General features: G+C 30.8%; 1 long non-coding RNA gene across 4 annotated transcripts; it reads left to right on the top strand.

Annotated features, from left to right (window-relative positions):
* The first annotated feature begins 11,696 nt into the window (after positions 1-11,696).
* On the top strand, positions 11,697-20,002 carry LOC117909798. Of its 4 annotated transcripts, XR_004650462.1 has the most exons (8): positions 11,697-11,782; positions 12,041-12,081; positions 13,437-13,484; positions 15,749-15,860; positions 17,488-19,212; positions 19,340-19,509; positions 19,625-19,802; positions 19,899-20,002. It is a non-coding gene; the product is annotated as an uncharacterized LOC117909798 (long non-coding RNA). The 4 variants fall into 4 exon arrangements; XR_004650464.1 differs by lacking the exon at positions 15,749-15,860 and having other exon boundaries at positions 11,698-11,782; XR_004650463.1 differs by lacking the exon at positions 17,488-19,212 and having other exon boundaries at positions 11,704-11,782.
* Positions 20,003-20,318: the final 316 nt, after the last annotated feature.

Below are 20,318 nucleotides of genomic sequence, written 5' to 3'. Positions count from 1 at the left end.
TGATCGCTTTGAGGATCACATAGAGCAAAGGATTACTTCCGTTCATGATCGCATGGAGCGTCAACATGACAAGATGATGGCCTACTTACGTTCCGTGTTTCCATCTCCACTTCCTTAACCTTGATTCATTCGATACCCCCCTTGTTTTTTTTTATGTTGCGAAAGGGGAAGATATTTTAGGATTTAGGAAGCTAAATGTAGGAGACTCATACATGCATATCAACTTGGATCGTATATTACTTATATTTAGTTTTATTGGACATATGATGTATTAACTGAAACATTTGACATATAATTTATGATAACCTAATATTCTTGATGACTTACATTGAATGTTTCTTGTTGCAATATTTGATAACATGAGAAATTCATGTTACATTGGATTTTATTATCTAAAAATCATTAGAAAGAAACCATTATTATCTACAAATCATTAGAGTTATAACTATGAGAAATTCTAAGTAGAGAGACCAAGGGAGGAAGAAGGGCTTCTATAGGCCACCCTAGTGTGCCTTCAACACTATGCAAATATGTGGTAAATTTGAAACGAAAAGAGGAACTATTATTATCTAAATGTCATCAAAGGTATGACTATGACAAATTCTAATTAGACTTGTGTTCCCACAAGCAAATGATTTTCATGTGGCTAGCTATCTAGTAAGTGGTCTTTGATTTTTTGGTACAGGTGCAGTTGAGAGAGAGATTAATGGCTATCAGGTATATTTGAAAAGGCCAAAACCAAACCTAACAGTCATTCACTTTGACACGAATGCCATCATCTATATGAAGACAACTTGACAAACAATTACTGGAAGATTGGGTAAGGCCTCAAAGCTTCCCTTGTATTGAGCCTGTCAACTCATTAAAAGAGAAATAAACCAATCAATGAGCCAAAATTGTGTATTTTTTTGTCACATTTTGCATTGATACGAAAGTTTCTAGGCTTTACTCATACAAAATAAATGTCATATGAATGCATAGGTGCACTATAGAGTTTCATATCTTTTTATGCATATTTAATAACTTGATTTATGCATTAAATTTGCATTTCCATGAAAAACTAGTTTGTATAAAAATAACTTTAGGCAAATTGTTTGAACTATTACATATTAATTTACCTACATAATGTTAGAACAAAAAAAAAAACATAAAAGGTTCGGGTGTCGCATCGAGATAGGCAACCGGTCATGGATCTAGCAACCTGACTGATCCAGACTTTGATGCAATCGACCAGTTACATTTTTTCAGTCGACATCTGATTGACCACTGCCAACATTCTTCTCTCTCATCCAGTAATTGTGCATTCCTGGTTGAGAGGAATGCACTTCTCAATTGACCGGTTAACTTTTCCCTATCGATCTAATGTCGAGGTCCAGTCGAGTGGTTGAAAAACTTCTCTCTCTTCTAGTAGCCTTCCTTAACGGGTCAAGGAACATGTCTTCCCGATCGAGGTCCGATCAAGTAGTTCAAAATATTTTCTCTCTCTTCTAGTAGCCTTTCTTGACTGATAGAGGAACATGTCTTCTCGATCAAGTGATGACAAAATTTCTCTCTTCCAGTAACCTTGGTTACCCGATCGAGAGATATGTATTCCCGATCGAGGGCCGATAGACATCCAATTAAGGGGTGACCAAAATGTTCTCTCTTCCAATGGCTTTGCTTTCCTAGTTGATGGATATCTCTTCCCGATCACAAGCCGATCGATGTCCGATCGAGTCCCGGTTGATCCCACACTCACATGTACAATGTAAACTAATCTTTTTACATTTGTGTTTCCCTTGTTTCACTTTGATGTGGTTGAAACGGATATTTTATAAACTCATTTCATCCCCCTTCTTCGATTCTTTTTATGTTAAGATTAGCCTTTTATTTTCTCAATATGTTTTGAACACCATAAAATTTGACCCAACATTAGTTGTTAAATATAGGGTTGGATATGTGGCAACAATAAAAGTCACTGTGAAAAAAAATGGTTGATGGAAATCAATACAACAATTGTATCTATGATTATTGTAATTGAGGTGCTCAATCAAGAGCCATCATTCGCAAAAACATGTTGCACAAATGTTAGCTACATCCACAAATTGACTGTCTCCTACTTTGACTTAGTCTTATCAAGTACAAGCAAACAGTTGAGGAGGATCTCAGCTGCAAGATCCACTTCTGCAATGTACTCTCAGATAATCAATGGCAACACTATCCTAATAACATTTTGTTTGTTGGCAATTGGAATCAGAAATGCAAAGCTTGGCATGCATCTACAAGCGATAACGCACATACATCCAACTCTATCTTAATAATAAGCGCTAGACCTCGTACCTCTCTTACAGATGGATTTCCTTCCAGCTTCTACTTCACGAATGAACTGCATCAAACCCATCCCTCACAATCGACATGCCTACATCACCTTCTCTCTAGCATTGTTTTCGTCATTCATAACCAAGTTAATTACAAGACTCAATCTATATAGATGGATCTTGTCTTATACACCACACAAAAAATCATGGGCTAGTATGGAATAACTTCCACAAAACCAATGAATAACGTGTTGGTTGTGCTTACCTCTGCGAGTGAATATGCTAGTGTGGCTCTGTTCCAATATTGCTTGTACTTTATAGCGAACATCCCATAGTCATATCTACAACACCAATGGCATTTCATTATTCAAACACATACATCAAGCATAAATACAACTATAGGACTACCACAAAGATAATGATACAAAACTTATCACGAAGAAAGTACTGTACCCATTTCGTTGTTGCATAATCTAAGGTTGCACATGCACAAATTTAGACACTTCCAATTGCCTATGCATGCCATGTGCATGGAAGGCTTTATCAAAAGCCTCAAACAATCTTCTTGTTACGACACTTATGTCGTTACCCCTTCGTAAAGGCAAAGAAGAAAAGATTTCCACTCGCGCTGTTGAAATGTTTATAATGTGGATGTGCCAATGGTTGTTTTCACAAATTGGGAAGAAAACCTGCTTGAGGAATGAGGATATTTCCATTAATAGGTCAGTTAGGATAAATTAGAGTTTTTATAAATGAAACAAATATTTGACTATGATTTCATTTTAACATGTCTGTAGTACTAACTCACAAGTTGAGAAATCATGCCCCACAATTTCAACATCAAGAAACATACAACACCTATCCCTGATTTCATGTTTTTTTGCCTTATTCAGAAGGCTACCAAGCCCCACCTGTATAAGTTTTTGAAAGGCTCAACACATAGTAGCCAATTAAAACTAATTGAGAAGTGCATTAAAGAAGTATGGTTGAGGCCTCACTGAGAATGATGGGTTAAAGTAGTGTGATTGCGATGGTCGTGCTTGTTGTGCATTGAGCATGCGACAAACCACTCCTATAATTTGAATATGTACAAATGTTAATAAGAATAAAACAAAATGCCTTTAATTCTTATTTAAACTCTATGGATCAAGTAGAAACATTTAACACATACCACACTATTAAGCCAACGACCTCCATTCAACAAAGAAAACTCATCCCGTGTGATGTATACACCATGCATATCGCACAAGATCTCACTGCAATATACGAAATGCCTTATGTCAATAGACAAGAGCTGAAAAAATTTTGATCGCATGAACAAGATGTGGTGAAATAATGTGAAGTACCTCGGGTCATCGTTTTCTGTCAATGCAAAATCAGTGACCTACCTTTCTTGATGGGTGATTTAAGAAATTGTGTAAGACATTGAGTCACAAAGAGGGACTTGCAAATGGCTGCAAACTTGACAATCCTTTTCGTTGTCCATTTATATCTCCGCCTAGAGGTAGGGATAATAGGTTTGCTACCACTGCCTTCTTCAGCATCAATTCCCATCTTTTCAAGTGAATCAAAGTCAACACCATAATTGGAAGGTGCAACAGAGTGTGGGCTAAACAGTGGGGAAGCATCTACTAATATAATGGTGTCCTTTTCTATTGGAGAATGTGTCCTTAGTGAACCGGTAGAGTGTTCAACAAATTGATCAGTAGAAGGATGAATGTTGGTGCCGACCTCATCATTGTATGCTTCGACATTTACCGGTGGTTGTGGTGAAGGGACTGCACAACCAGTTTACCCTCCACTAGATTGGGAACGCAAGGTGGCGACGTCTTGTACCAATGACAAAGCGAGGGTCACAAGTTGTTCCGATTTTCGAATTACATGTGTTTCAATGGTTTAATAGATAGGGACATGGAGTATCAATTAACAATGTCAACATAAATAATCATGGTACTCATATTTGTGTGTGCACTTAAAAAGTTCTAGGGACATGGAGTACCTCGATTGGGTCATCGGAATGTGAGCATGTTGCTTCATGTGGAGGTGAAACCATATGTGTAACTGGTTGTTTTTGTTCTAAAACCTAACCATACATCAAACAAACATTGATAATTATGTTTGACATGAAAATTAATTATGAAACCAATTTACAATTAAGGAGTTTCAGAATGTGAGCATACTTGGACATGACCATACTTTCCATACGTATGAATTTTTGCTACTAACCGTCGCTCTATTTGGTCATCTATCCACACAGTACATAGCGTGGTTCGCACTTCAACTTTAACGGATGGCATGTAGAACTTGGTCATATAGAAAAGTTGTACGATGGGAATCAAATATAAGTGAGTTACAAGAGCCATTTAAATATCAACAACTTCATAAATTAATGTGCACGATGCATATGACATTCGTGTGAAGATGATAATGTGGTACCTAAAGGAATAACATGCAACCTCTAATGTATGTTGGGTGACTCTTACATTAGTCCTTTATTCCATCATCGACAAATTATAGCACAAAGTTTGCCCAATTTTTGTGGACAGTCACATCACTATCCCAAATTGTGTCCCATAAGTCATGCACCCCTTCAAGTTTTGAGTTGGGGGCAAGGATAATGGCACATCCAAAATGAGGAAGAATCTCTTGAATACGTCACCAAGCGGTAGATTACGCAAGTTATCTTCCAATAACTGCATGTTGTATGTGCAGTTGGTCGTGTCTCGACTATTATAAACAACAATGTTCACACCATTGTCTAAGATACATTCAATAAGCGTTAGTTCAAACAAACTTACAATGATCAAAATAACATAAAATTTAAATTTAAAAGACTACTGTTGGGACCCATTTTTATTATTACCATTCCCAATTTCCATAATGTACAAGGCATTTGTCATAAACATCTATAAACCTCAAAGATTGACAAAAGTAACAGCATGATGCTTACTTTCAAATTCCCTTAAAACAACATGCATAAAAACCAGCTCTAATTGATATGACCACATATACCACAACCTCAAATTTTTCTGACAAAAACTATTAAGCTTCTAATTCACAGTGACAACTAATTAAGATAACTCTTGACATTACTAACAGCTTTAAACAAAACCAAATATATCTCATTCTAACTGCATGCTTAACCTTTTCTCTATTCCCAAAATTTATTTTTATGTATTTAAGCAAAATCCACATTGAGGAAATTTGTTTTCCAAAATATTCACATAATCTTCTACCAACCACAAATTTATTTGAACTTGATTAAGTAAACAATATTATCTATTAATTGAGCATTTGAAATTCTATAAATGTAGTTCCAAAATTTGACAATTTTGAATCATTTCCAGAAGTAAGTAAATCGTAATATTCTTTGTTTTCCACTTTATCTATCCTAAAAAAGAAATAAAAATTAATTAATAATTATTTATTAAATTAAAAGCATGCTTACCCAGTCACAAGCCATAAATCTTTAAAAAACACTCATTCACTCCCCTTTCGGTGTTACTCTATTGGATCCTAGGTTTTTCAACACCTATTCATCCTCGTTAGGTTTTTCATAAACAAGATCAATGAACTTTCATACTTCTAACTTTTATTTTTATCATGCCTTGATTTCACATTTCTTAAATGTTGATATTTGTTTCTCATTAACAATGAAATGGAACCCAAATCTAGAAAGGTCTTATTTCCTCTCAATTTCAACAATAAAAAACCAAGATTGATTTTTTAGTCCAAAGTGAATTGATACTATAGAATTCTCTAAGCCTTTTTAACTATAGATGAAATTTATAATGAAGACCACAATTAAATACAAAAATAATAAAAGTGTTCTTGCAAATAGGAAATTAAATATTAAATAATAACATTAGAAAATTTATTTCATTATCCTATACTTTGCTAAATAAAATAATAAAATAATTAACAAAATTTTCTACTTAGAATTAGATATGTAAATCATATACCTTTTCCGACTCCACTCATACCATTGAATTTTTTACCAAATCATCAAACCTAAATCATAAAAATGAAAACAATTTATCTTGTTAGGGATAATTTTGAAATTACACGTAAATGTATGATCAAATTTTAAAAATAAAATTCAAATGGTCAAAAAAGAAAAAAAAATACAACAATAAGAGTGCATTTTGGAGTGAAAAAGCACAACATGCAATAAGAGTGCGTTTTAAAATGATTTTAGAAAGCGTTTCTAACATTTCTAACACTTGAATAAAAAAAATTTTCAAATATTAGAAATATTAAAAGCACTTCTTAGAATCACTACCAAACAGACTCTAAATAATAAAACATCATCATATCAATATTCTTATTTAAATAATATGCTAAAGGGATCCAAGGTTAGTTTTTGCACATTTGACCTTTTAAAAACTAATTCTCTTTCAAATAATGAATTAGTACCCTAGAATTGTGATTACTTAGTATCCTTTATTTTCCAAGCCACACTATACTGTTAAATCATTCACACAGAATCATTAAAATTTTATTACTGCGTGAGTCAATGCCAATGGAGCAATTTAATTAAGAAAATAAGAAATCCTCGTAAAATATCTCCGCTAACAGGCTCCGAAAACCATTTCAAGTTCCAATATAACCTTAAAATGTAAGATCCAAAGATTTCTTCAGTTCTGATCGAATTTCTCAGAAACCAAACAACGAGCAAAGAAACTGGTAGAAAAAGAGAAATGAAAAGAAAAAACAAACCAAACCTCTTGAGGGTGCCATTGAAGTAGCAATTTCAGTGATGCCCCTGTTCTACAAAATCCATCGGCATAAGTGATGTATTATGTGTATACGCCATGGAATAAAAAAAATTTGCAATTTGAAAAGAAAATAAGCATGGTCTCCCGAAATAAGGTAAAAAATGGAAGAATTTTTGTCTTGAAACAGAACCCCTCGTGTTGATCTACTTTTACTATTAAACCCACATTATTAAAATGATTTTTAAAGGATTTCCAGTAGCCCAACACATCCAAAACCAGTGTTTGAAAACACCCGTAATGAACTGACAAGTCAAAGCGCTTGAACACGACAATGGAAATCGGAAACAAATCACTTTCAGATGGAGATGGTGAGTGAGAGATATACCGGAGAGAATCCAATGGATGGTTCAAATAGAGAATATTAGTCTCAAATCCTAAAGATCCTTAAGTTCCTGAATATTGAGGAGAGTGAGGAGGGGGTGTACCGGTTACACCCTTTCTTTATTTGATTGCTTGGAACTTGCAAGCGGGAAGTGGCGGTCAACACAATACTGAAATCGAAGATGGAGTCAGTCATTTGGAAATTCTGCCTAGAGAAGACAAACAGCTTTATTGGAAATGTAAAACCGCATACCGACAATATATTTTTTTTCTTTGAAGTTATCATAAAATCAAGACTTTTTTGTTTTTTTTGGTACTATTTTAAAAGGTAACGATTAGAATAAAAAAAAAATGACTAATAAAAATTATTTTAACATACATTTTAAAATTTTAGGCTAATTTTTAGTTTCAACGTATTAAACTACTATTTTTTAAAGCTATTCTCGAAAATTATCAAATGCAAACTAATTTTGAAATTATTTTACTTTAGGCTATGTTTGGTTCTCGGAAAATTTGAGGGAAAATGCGAGGGAAAGAAAATACAAAGGAAAAGTAGAAGGAAAGAAAAAGTGAAGGAAAATAAAAAAATAGATTAAAAGTTGATAAATTATTTTTTTTGTTACTTCAAACTCATTTTATTTATTTTAACTCATCAATATAAAGATTAAATAATTTAAAAATATATAAGTTTTTAATTAGTTTTAATTATATTTGATTTTCTTTTATATTTTTCATAGGACAACCAAACATGAGAAAATCATTTTCCTTAACATTTTTTTTCTTTCCTTTGTACTTTTCGGGAACCAAACATAGCCTTAAGAAGTGGACTTGCAAATAATTTTAAGTTTGTGTGGAAAGAATTTTTAAAAATAATTTTAAATTTGAAGATTGTTTTTAATTTTTTGTAAAATAAATGTTCACATGAACTTTTCTGATAAAACAAATGGATTTGTTATATTACTATTGTTTTTTTTTTTTCTAATTTCAACAAATATTTAAAGAAAATTGGCTCTTTCGCTACATGGCTATTTATCTTTAATATTTACGAGTCAAAATTACATTCCCTAAACATGTAAATAGAAGTTTATAATATTTTAGTTCACAACAACATCGTGCATAATCTTCAAGATCAAAATTAACTTGGTAGAAATAGCATAGATATTATCAACTTTAATTTTAAACCTTCATATTATTTATTTGTATATAGATATTACTCATCTATCTATGGATATTATTTATTTGTATATAGATCAAATTTGTTTTTATTTGTACTTTAAACATAGCGGTTGTCATTTTTTTTATATATAATTTGGTTTTATTTCTTTGTGCCTAATGTTATTTGAACATTACTTCGATTCTTTCCTTGTACCTGGAACAAAATTAATGAACATTTGTTCATCTCATTCATTTATATATTAATCTTATTTTTTTGTATTTTAACATATTCTTTCATATTTTAGCTTTATTTCTTTATACTTTATAAATACAAATTAATTTATCTCATTTCTTTACGTATAAACCACATGTCATTACTGTTTGATATTATTTGTTTATATATTTACTTCATTCTTTATACCTTTTACACTATCTATTTATAAATCAACGCCACTTCCTTGTGCCCTAAATAAATTTTTTTAATATTAACTCATTTCATTTGTTTTTAAATTATAAATTACTGTTATTTAATTGTATCTATGTCCCATTAATTCCATCATGATTTCTATTTTATTATGCATTTGAGATATAAATTACTTTAGGATATTATCCTTGAATAGGGTGGGCAGGGTGCCTAAAAGTAAATTGATACTTCTTATGAAAGGGTGAGGAGAATCTTGTCATTTTTTTAAATTATCAAAAATACCCATAACAGTAAAAAAAAAAAACTTATCTCAAGGCTATGAAGTAAAAACTTTAAAAAAAAAATGTTTTTCCATGTTTATTTTCATATATATATATATATATATGCATTTTTTTTTTCATTTTCTTTGTTTATTTTCCATACCAAATTACTAGAAATTTTGTTTATATGTGTATAAATGTTAAATATAACCTTTTTTTTTTTTTACATGTGTTTACACATATATGAAACAATTATACTAAATGTATAAAACATTTTCATGTTTTTATTAACATCCATAAAAATAAGCAAATATATTCATAATAGATAGACTTATACAGTCTAGTACAACCAATACATATACCTTATATATTTAGTATAAGTGTTTTGTATATACATGAAAAAAAATGTATTTGACTATTATGTATATGTGGAAACTATATTTCTAATGGTATTAAAAACAAACAAATAAAATAAAGAAAAACACTTAAATATATTCACAATTGAAAGACTTGTATAATTTTTGTACATTTAGTACAATCTCTCATACATGTACGAAAATGTAAAAAAAAAAAGAAAAATAGATATCTAACATTTATTTGTGTGTAAACAATATTTTCAATAATTTGATATTGAAAAAATCTATGAGAATTAAGAAAAATACGTATATAAAGATGTGTAAATGATAAAGGGCATTTTTGTCAAAATAAATTTTATAAACTTCACAACAATTATGTAAACTTTAACCTTCTAAGAGCCATTTTGAGTCCCATATGCCTTGAAATCGTAATTATCCATTTTTTATTTTCATTATAGGTTAGGAAAGAAAATCTTTGTTAATGTTTTCTCTCCTATAATCAAATTATAAAACTAAATATTTTAATTTTAATTATTTAATTATAAAAATACATTTTAAATTTACACCATATGATTTTTAAAATTAAATTTCATCTTTTTATTATATAATTCTAATTATCATGATTCTCATCCTTGCATTTGTTTGGTTTGCATCTAAATTAGAAAAAAAATCATCAAGTTATTATCACTAATTAAAGAATAAAAAAGGTTAGAATGAAAATATTGGAAACAATAATAATAATAATAATAATAATCTTACATGGTATGCACCAAACATGTGAATACATCTAAAAAATATGAAAGTTGAAAAAAAATCTTCATATCAATACCGTAGAAATACAATTTTAAATTAAGTATAGCCACTCATTGATTTAAGTAATATATAATGTAAGCACAAATACAATTTTACTTAGTAATAATGAATAATATTTTTGTCCATATTTATGAACTAAAATATTTTAAGTTTTTATGTATATATACAATCCAAGTAATTTCAATTCTTAAATAATAAAGACAAGTAGTCACGTGGCAAAAAAGCGTTCTTCTCGTAAGTTTTTTTTTTTTGACAAAAATTTCTATCATAGTATGTTATCAATACCTTAAATGTTTTTATTAAAAAAAACATAAATAAAGGTAGTGAAATATGTCTGATAATTAGAAAATAAAAACACTATGGTTTGTAGTTTGTGAGAATGTTATTTAGTTATTTTGAGTTGTTTTCATTTATTTTTTTAATGATAACTGAAAAATAGAAACACGATGATGTTTTATGAGAACATCATTTAATTATTTTTATTTGTTTTTACTTATTTTATAAGAATTATTTTAAAAAATAATTATATAAATATGATAAAATGATTAAAAATAATATATATATATATAATATATATATATTATATATATATATATATAAATAAAATTATTTTTTAAAAATTTAAAATATAAAAATATATTAAAAATATTTTAATTTTTTAGATAAATTTTTGTTTTACAAAATGTTGTAAAACAATTTTTAAAAACATTTCTCAAAAGTTATTTACTTTGTATGATTAAGTCAAAATTTCTTACAAACTCATTAAAAGTGAAAAACAAAGTCAAACTTTGGTGGAGCCTTATTAAAGGTGAAAATGTTTGGGTTTGCTGGAAGTTATCTTAAAAATAGTTTTCATAAATTTGTTTTTCAAGAATAGTTTACAAAAATGATTATTTAATATTTTTAAAATTAAAATTAATTTCAAATTTCAAAATAATTTTTTTTAAATAAGTAAAATGTTATATATATATATATATATATATATATATATATATATATATAAATATAAAGTAGTCTAATTTCACGGTAAAAACTAAAAATTGGAATTATAGTCGAAGGAAAGTGTCTTTTCATTTCCCATCCACTGAATCGCTGTCAAAAGTCATTCCATCCATGCAGTTTACCTTCCCAATAAAGCTGCTAGGCAGGCTTGTGTCTCTTCAACTTTCAAATGACTGATTCATCTTTAATTTCTTGTATTGACTGCCACTTCCCAACAATGCTCCCAAGCAATCAAATAAAGAGTGTATACAGCGAGACACCCCATCTTCACTCTAATCAAATAAAGAGGGTCATAGGATTTGGGACTGAGCTTCTCTTTCTCATTTCTTATCCTCTGTTTGAAGTTTGAACCATCCGTTGTATTGTATTCTCTTAGGTACATCTCTCATCTCTATCACCTACTGGTTTTGGATGATGGTTTGTATTCTTCAACATCATTTGGGAGTTAGGCTAACCTAACCGCTTTGAAAATCATTTGAATAATGTGGGTCAACTCAAGGAGTTTCATTTCAAGACCAAACTGTTGTTTTCTTTTCCCTTCTTTTCTTGATTCAGTAGACAATGCTTATTTTCTGTTCTAAGTGTTTTGATTCCATGGTAAGCATCACTTATACAGATGGATTTTGTGGAACAGGGGCATCACTGAAATTGTTACTTCAATGGCACCCTCAAGAGGTACGTTTTTTTTTCTTTCTTTTCTTCTCTTTTTGTTCCAATTTCTTTGCTCGTTGTTTGGTTTCTGAGAAATTCGATCTTATATTTTAAGGTGTCCTTTCCGAATTTCTTTTTTCCTTTGTCCTGTCACTAAGAAAATATTTAGAGATTCCTCTTTCCTATTTTATGATTCTATGGATCTGTTCTCAAAATAACTGGGGTCAGTTTCATTAACTGGGGTCAATTTTGTTCCAATTATTGTTATCCCTCTCTCATTTTGATGGTTTTGTTTCTATTTTATCATATTGTGGTTAATTATTATCAAGTTTTCTTTTCAGCCAAACAAACACGAATTATATTTTAATGTTCATGTTTTTGAAGTGAAAACTTCATACTTAGATTTTTAGGTAAAGTTGGAATGGTTTTCAGAACTTGATTTGATTGCAGAGAGAGTTTACGAGGATTCCTTATTTTCTTTTTCTTTTCCTCATTTTTCATAACGTCAAAACATAAAAATAATTTTCTTATCTACTTTTTAGGATTCATATATAACCTTAGTAATATATTTACTTTTTCTTGCTAAGTTATTCCAGTAAAACTTTAAGATAATTGAACTGAAGGCAGGTTTTTTTTTTTTTGGAATAAATAAAACTTAAGGAAGGTATCCTAATCCCTATTATTAATTTTATTTTATTTTATTTTTCTCTCAAATTATAAATTCCATTTTTATTTGAATGCAAAACTTAAAGAGCTTGTGAGCTTGAAGTTTGTTCTAAGCAACTTGAGTTTTCTTTTTCTTTGGCATGAAGTTGGCTGGACTTTTTAGGCTTTTTGGGTTAATTTGGTGGAAATCAAATATAACCATTGAATAAGACTCAACTTCTTATTGAATGTGAAACTTATTTTGATATTGCACAAATATTTTAATGCTTGAGAAGCTAGTAGTTTTCTTTTAGGACAAGTGTTCATTTCAAAAGAAAACTAGATATTAGTTAAGAATATTTGGTAGATTGGTCCATTAGCATTCATGCATGTGAATAATAAATTTTTACTGCTTATTTTTAATGATTTTATGTGAATGGTTTTATAGTATAGCATGCTGTGGGAAATAAATGACATCAAGTAGTTACAATCTAGTGCACCAATTCATCTTAGTTATTAGACAGGTCAAAATTGCAATAAAAGAACTTGAGCCCCTTTAGTATATGATTTAAATAAGAATATTGATATGATGATGTATTGGTGTTTATTCTTGTGTTTTTTTTTTCTTTTTTTGTTCACCATTTGAATTTTATTTTTAAAATTTCATCTTATGTCTATGTGTAACTCCACAATTATCCCTAATAAGATAAAATATTTTCATTTTTATGATTTAGGTTTGATGATTTAATAAAAGTTCAATGACATGAGTGGAGTCGGAAAAGGTATGTAATTTACATATCTAGTTTCAAGTAATAAAGTTTCTTAATTATATTATTTAGTTGTCCAATGTTATTATTTATTTAATTTCTCATGTGCAAGAACACTTTTATTATTTTAATATTTAATTGTCGTTTTTATTATAAATTTCATCTATTGTAAAAAAGCCTTGAAGGATTCTAGAGTATTGGTTGTATAAGGGGGTTTATTATGCTTTAGGGAATGATATGATTGATAATTGTAGAAAAGAGGGTTAAACTTCACATGTTTAGTGTTAAAAGTTAGAAGAAATTTTGCTGTGGAGGATATTTGGAAAGTTTATCAGTTGTAAAAGCTCAAAATGCCCTTAACAATTATTTAAAAAAAAGGAAAATTTGTGCTTTAGGCCTAGATGGGTCTCAAAATTGCACAAAGTCCTCATAACTTGGATAATTAGATCAAAAACCCAACAAAGTCTTGCAAATTAAGATAACCCAACAAAGTCTTGCAAATTAAGATGAAGGATATTGACATTCCATAATCCCAGAGATCCCCTTAGTTGTGTTGGAAAAAAATAAATAATAAAACCCTGTTGGAAATCCAAAAATAGCATGATAGATTCTAAGTTTAGCAATTAAAATATCTCCTTTCGTTTTTTGAAGAGTTCAAGAGGCCGAAGCCCTAAACAAACTCAAAGCCCTAGTTTAATCCCTATAGTCGTCATCACCATCAAAGTTGCTTTAGTCACGTGAATATCCCAAAACAGGCCTGAAACCCTTTTGGTCGTCAATGTGGTAGTCAACATCTTTGTAATCCTCGTCATGTCATCATTCCTCTATTTGCGCTCCTCATCATCACCATTTTCCTTTTTGTTGGTATCGAGACCTTCACTTGTGTAGGTAGAGATTCACCCTTGAACGTTAGTATTGTCTTTAGTTGGATGGATGGATGTGGATAATTTGTACAAGATTCACATGTTTTTTTTTTTGTTTGGATAGTTGGTTGTAGAGAATTCTCACAAGATTCACCTCTATATTTTTGGCATGAAACTTTGACTTGAATACTAGGAAACCTTAATTTTCTCAGACCAGACCTTCATCAAGTGTATGGTTGTCATATTTTGAGAGCTTTTTAGTTGGAAATAACATAAAGATCCTAAGATTTGATGGATTTTATATTAAAATGTAGATGGTCAATGAACATTATGCTCATTTCCACTTTAGTATGTTGGTAATAATTTGAGGAGGCCCCAAAAGTAAAGGAGTCACCAAGGTTTGTCTCTTGTAGTATTTTTGTGTTTATTATTTTCCCTAAAATGACTTATATCTAGTTTTGGATAATAACTTTTTTTTATGAGGCAAGGGAAATATTTTATTTTGCATATATATATATACATTATTTTTAAGCTCGCAATTCTTATTGATTAGGTTTCAAGTGTGTATGGATGATGCTTTTATACTTTCTAAAATTTTATGATAAAATGATATTAGAAAAATAAAGAACGTGACATGTTTTTAAGGTTTTTAAAATAATGTTAATGTACCTTTAAATCATCATGAATTAGGTTTATTTTTAGGTGGGCTTGTTGTTCAATCATGGGTTTAAATCTAATACAAGACTAATTGAATTATCTTTTGTTTTCTAAACCATTGCATGCTATTTTGTTGAAGTATTAATTTATTGTATGTGCCATTCTGAAATTGAGAAGACAACACAATATTTTTTCAAAGTGACAAGACAAGACTAAAGTATGGGTGATGGATGACAAATCGCTTTTCAAATTCATTGTTGTCAATTTTCATAGCAAACATGAATATTATAGAGCATTAAATCCATTATAGTTACGTGAAATTGATTATGGTTTGTGCACAACTCAAATATGAGATGTCAAGTGATTTTAGCGCATTGTAAAGACATAAAGCTAGCACTAGGGGCAGGGAAAGAAATGAGAATATGGTTAGGGAGAAATATTATTAGAAAATAGATCATGTATTGTGTGATGTTAACATAGTATAAATAAGTGATTGTGCATAAGACCTTTCTCACCTAGGAAATTTGAGTACTCAATTTTGTATCAATCGCTTCTATCATCTTGTATGTTTTAATTTTGGTAGAAAACATCTTACTCATGTATTATGGTTCGACATTTTCATTAAATTGCCTTAATCACTAACTATAACTTCTATTTATCCTATATTAAGGCAAAAAAAAAAAAAAAAGAATTATTAATTATGTACGATCACTTATTAATATGTTGGTGATTTGCACACATGTTTGTCTGGTTTAATAGTTTCCATAGGAGATGGACTTTATAAAAAAATAGACACCATTTATACTTGGGGAAGCACTAATCAAGAAAGGTTGTTCGGTGATTTTGCATAGGGGGAAGATGGTGACCTGAGGTACTTGACATTTTTTTCCCACACATTGTTCATGGTATATATATATATATTTCACATTCTCCATTTAACATAAGCTATTTCTCACAATTCAATGAGGTCTTGTGCAATATGCATGGTCTATATATCACAAGGGATGAACTATCTTTATTGAATGAGTTTATTTTTTGTGTAAATAGTGTGGTATGTGTTAAATGCTTCAACTTCATCCATTATGAAATTAGAATTCATTAGATTTTGTGTTATTCTTATTAACATTTGTATACATTCAGATTATTAGAGTTGTCTCCCGCATGCTCAATGCACAACAACCACAACCATTGCACTCACACTACTTTGATCCATCATTCTCAATATGGGCTTAAACATCTCATTTTTTACGTACTTCTCAATTCTTTTTAATTGGTTACTATGTACGAGTGCATTCCAAAACTTGTGAAGGGTGGTGCTTGGTAGCCTTCCTTACAAAGCAAAAAAACATATGAAATCATGGATAGATGTCATATGTTTCATGATGCTCACTTAGTGGGAAGAGATATTTCGACATGTACGTTGGTAGTACCTTGGTTTTAAAAATTGGACTGAATTGATCGGTTCGACCGTCGGTCGGTCACGGTTCCGGTTCGTTCCGGTCAATTGGACTGGAATTGCATTGAACTAGGGTTGGATCGCTTAAATCGGTGGTCCAATCGATGAATCAGTTGGTTGGATTAAAATTATTATTATTATTTTTAAAAACAACATCAAAATGATGTTATTTTGGAGGGTATATAATGAAAATCATGGCTGCAAATTGCAAACCCTCCATCATCCCCCCGTAACAGCTACCGACTTGTCGTTTCGCCCGCCCTTAATGCGCTACGGCCCACGACACCTAGACAACTCCCATCGGCTGTCGTTACAAGCCAACAGCCCTCCCTGTCGTCGCTTCTTCCCAGTTCCCCTCCATAGCGTTGGAAGCCGATAAACCTCCCTATCGCTGGAAAGCACCCTGACTGGCTGTAAACTTCCCACACCCCCTCGGCCCCCTGTAATCCCCCCACCCCTTGATCGGCTATGAACGAAGGAAAGGTGATAGTGTGACACCATTGGGTTCAGGAGTTGTACGGATTGCAATGAAAACGCTCTAATCAGGTGGCCTTCTTGTTCCGGCACTTGACCCATTCAATCAAAAACTGGGAAAATAGAGAAAAATGGAAAGAAACGAAAAAAGAAAAAAAATTGCCATTATTCATGCAATCAGTTTGGTAGTTTCTTTTTGGGGGGTATAATTGCAAAGAAAAAACTCTGCCTTTCTAGTTTGATATTTTTGTTTTTGTGGGGTTCAATTAGTTTGGTAGTTTGACTAGTTTCCTTACGGGTGAAGTAATCATAGGAAAATAGGCATTTTAATTTGAATGTGGAGGCGATGGGTGATGGGGTTGGAGCTAATTAGGATATGGAAAAATATCAGATTTCTTGCATAAATGGATAAACAACTCCTATAGTTCCGTGCCATTATTCATTTAGATAAATTTACTAATTGATATGTGATTGTTATAAATTGTTGATGACTTGATTATAAATAATTAAATTGTTGATGACTTTCATTCTCTAGATTAATGTGGGATTTTTGTTTCTAATTTGATAGAGAAATTACAATCAACTGGAAGTAAGATTGGTCTTACATGGGAGCATGATTTTGAAGAAAGCTATGCAAATTGAAGGAAATCTTTTATTTGTTTGTATTGTAAAAAGATTGCAAAAGGTAGGGTATTCATAGAATGAAACAACATCTTGCTGGAGTGAAAGGAGATTTTGGTCCATGTAAATCGATTTCTCCTAATGTAAGATTTCAAATGGAAAATTCTTTGCAAGAGTTTGTGAATTCCAAGAAAACAACCCAAGAAACATATGAATGTAGAAATCCTTATGGTCCTAATGTGTCACAATTTGAAGGGGATGTGGTAGAAGGTGAAGAAAAAGTTCAAGAAATGCAAAGTCCTATGGCAGCTAGTAGTGGAAAAAGAAAAAAATCAACAGTGGATAAGTATTTTGCACCAAGAAATACTCAAGGAGCTCAACCTTCCATGAGGAGTGTAATAGCTGGAAAAGAAGCAATTCGGAGAGTGGATATGGCGATTGAGAGATTCTTTTATGATGCATGCATTCCTACTAATGCTGTGAATTTCTTCCACTTCAAGCCAATGTTGAATGCTATATCTGCATTTGGTCTTAGATATAAGGGTCCAAATTACCATCAACTATGGGTTAATCTTTTAAAGGATGCCAAGAAGGAAGTTCAGTTACTTGTGGACTCTTATCATCCAATTTGAGCAAAAGTTAGGTGTACAATAATGGGTGATGATTGGATAGATTATAGACAAAGAACACTCATCAACTTCCTTGTGTATTGTCCTAAATGAATATTGTTTATGAAATCTGTTGATGTTTCAAACAATGTCAAGGATGCAAATAACTTGTTTTTGTTATTTGATGAGGTGATTGAATGGGTGGGTCAACTCAATGTAGTTCATATAGTGATTGATAATGCAACAAATTATGTGGTCGCTGGGAGATTGATTTCTCATAAACATAAACACATCAATTGGTCACCTTGTGCAACTCATTGTCTTAATTTGATCTTTAAGGATATTGGTAAGATGGACCATGTTGCTTAACTTGTAAGACGTGCATCAAATGTGACAATTTTTGTGTATAATCATGTTGCTTTGTTAAGTTGGTTGAGAAAAAGAGACGGATGGATAGAGATTCTCCGACCTGGTGTAACTCGCTTTGCTACTACATTCATTGCACTTAAGAGTCTTCATGATCATAAACATGACTTGCAAGCTTTGGTGACTAGTAAGTTCTTTGTGACTCTAGATATTCAAAGGATAATAAAAACAAAGTTACAGTTTCCATCATCTTGGATAATAGATTTTGGAATGATTGTTTGATTGTTATGAATCTTATGTCTCCACTAATGCGCTTATTGCATATTGTTGATTGTGATGAGAGGCCTTTGATGAGATATGTGTATGAAGGCATGTATAGGGTTCATTTGGGCATCAAAAAATTGTTTAACTACAAGAAAAAACTATACAAGCCTTATACAAAAATCATAAAGCAACGTTGCGATCAACAACTAAAGAAAAACATTCATTCAACAACTTATTAGTTGGATTCATGTTTCCAATATGATCAGGAAAACTTTTGTAATAAGCCAACTGTTATTGTAAGTGTCATGAATGCTATTGATAAAAAAATTCTAAAAGGCAAGCTTGATACAATGAATGAAATGAAGTTGTTTCGTGATCGAATGTGAAGTTTTGGAGAGACCTTGCTTATACTTCATGTGAAGTACTTCAACCTGGTAAAAGATTATTTTCATTTATTAGTGTGTTTGTTCTTTTTTATTAGTTACCTACTTACTATTTAATATTTTAAACTTGCTAATGCATTTTATTTTTTTCTTATTTTTAATATGAAATGATAACTAGATGAATGGTGGAGGCTACATGGATACAGTGTACCACATTTGCAAAAGTTGGTCATTCAAATATTGAGTCAAACTGCATCGTCTTCTGGATGTGAGAGGAATTGAAGTGTCTTTGAATGTATACATACCAAAAGAAGGAATAGATTGGAACATCAAAGACTTAATGATCCTGTATACGTTCATTACAATTTGCGACTAAAAAATCGATATAAATGTTTTCTTAGTTGTTTTGAATTTAAATTCTTTTATTCACAATTATGAATAATTATATGCTTTTCTTTTTTAGGTTCTATAACAAGAAAGAATCTATGATCCCATTGACTATGCATGCATTGATGAGATTGATTTTTGGATAGTTGATGAGGATCAGCCAACAGAGCTAGATGTTGAAGAATTGGAAAATCTTCTATATGAAAAATGCACAATTCCAATAAATAAAGTGGAAGGTTCAAGTTCTCACATTGGTTAGTAAAATATTTAAACTTATAAAAGTTCAATAATTATATTTTTTTTTTCTTAAAAAATGATTTCTTGTTGATATATATTCAATATTTTTGTAGATGACGAGGATGGTGGTGGCGTGGCTATAGAAGGGCTTGATATGGAGAACTTTGGTTTTCCATATGCTCATTTTCATTCTCCATATTCCAGTTTTCAAAATGAATGAAGACATGAATTTTATATTTATTAGTATGTAAAAATCTTTATGAATATTCAAACATTGACATGTTATATTTTGAGTAATTATTTAAGTGTTATGGTTAACATTTGTATTATTTATTATGGACAATGTGTTAAGTTAACAACTTTTTGATAATTTGGTTATTATAGCATTGAAATAGTTTGATTATTTGATAAATATTGGGTTTATTGACATTATGAATGTATAACATTTTATATTGTGTTATACATATCATATATGATGATTGATGACTTCTACAAGTAAAAAATTTTGTGAAAAAACTCAACAAAGTAGATGC

The sequence above is a fragment of the Vitis riparia genome, unplaced genomic scaffold (assembly GCF_004353265.1).
Source record: "Vitis riparia cultivar Riparia Gloire de Montpellier isolate 1030 unplaced genomic scaffold, EGFV_Vit.rip_1.0 scaffold380_pilon_pilon, whole genome shotgun sequence".
Lineage (NCBI taxonomy): Eukaryota > Viridiplantae > Streptophyta > Magnoliopsida > Vitales > Vitaceae > Vitis > Vitis riparia.
Note: the sequence above shows the minus strand (reverse complement) of the source record. Positions and strands in the feature narration are given on the sequence as shown.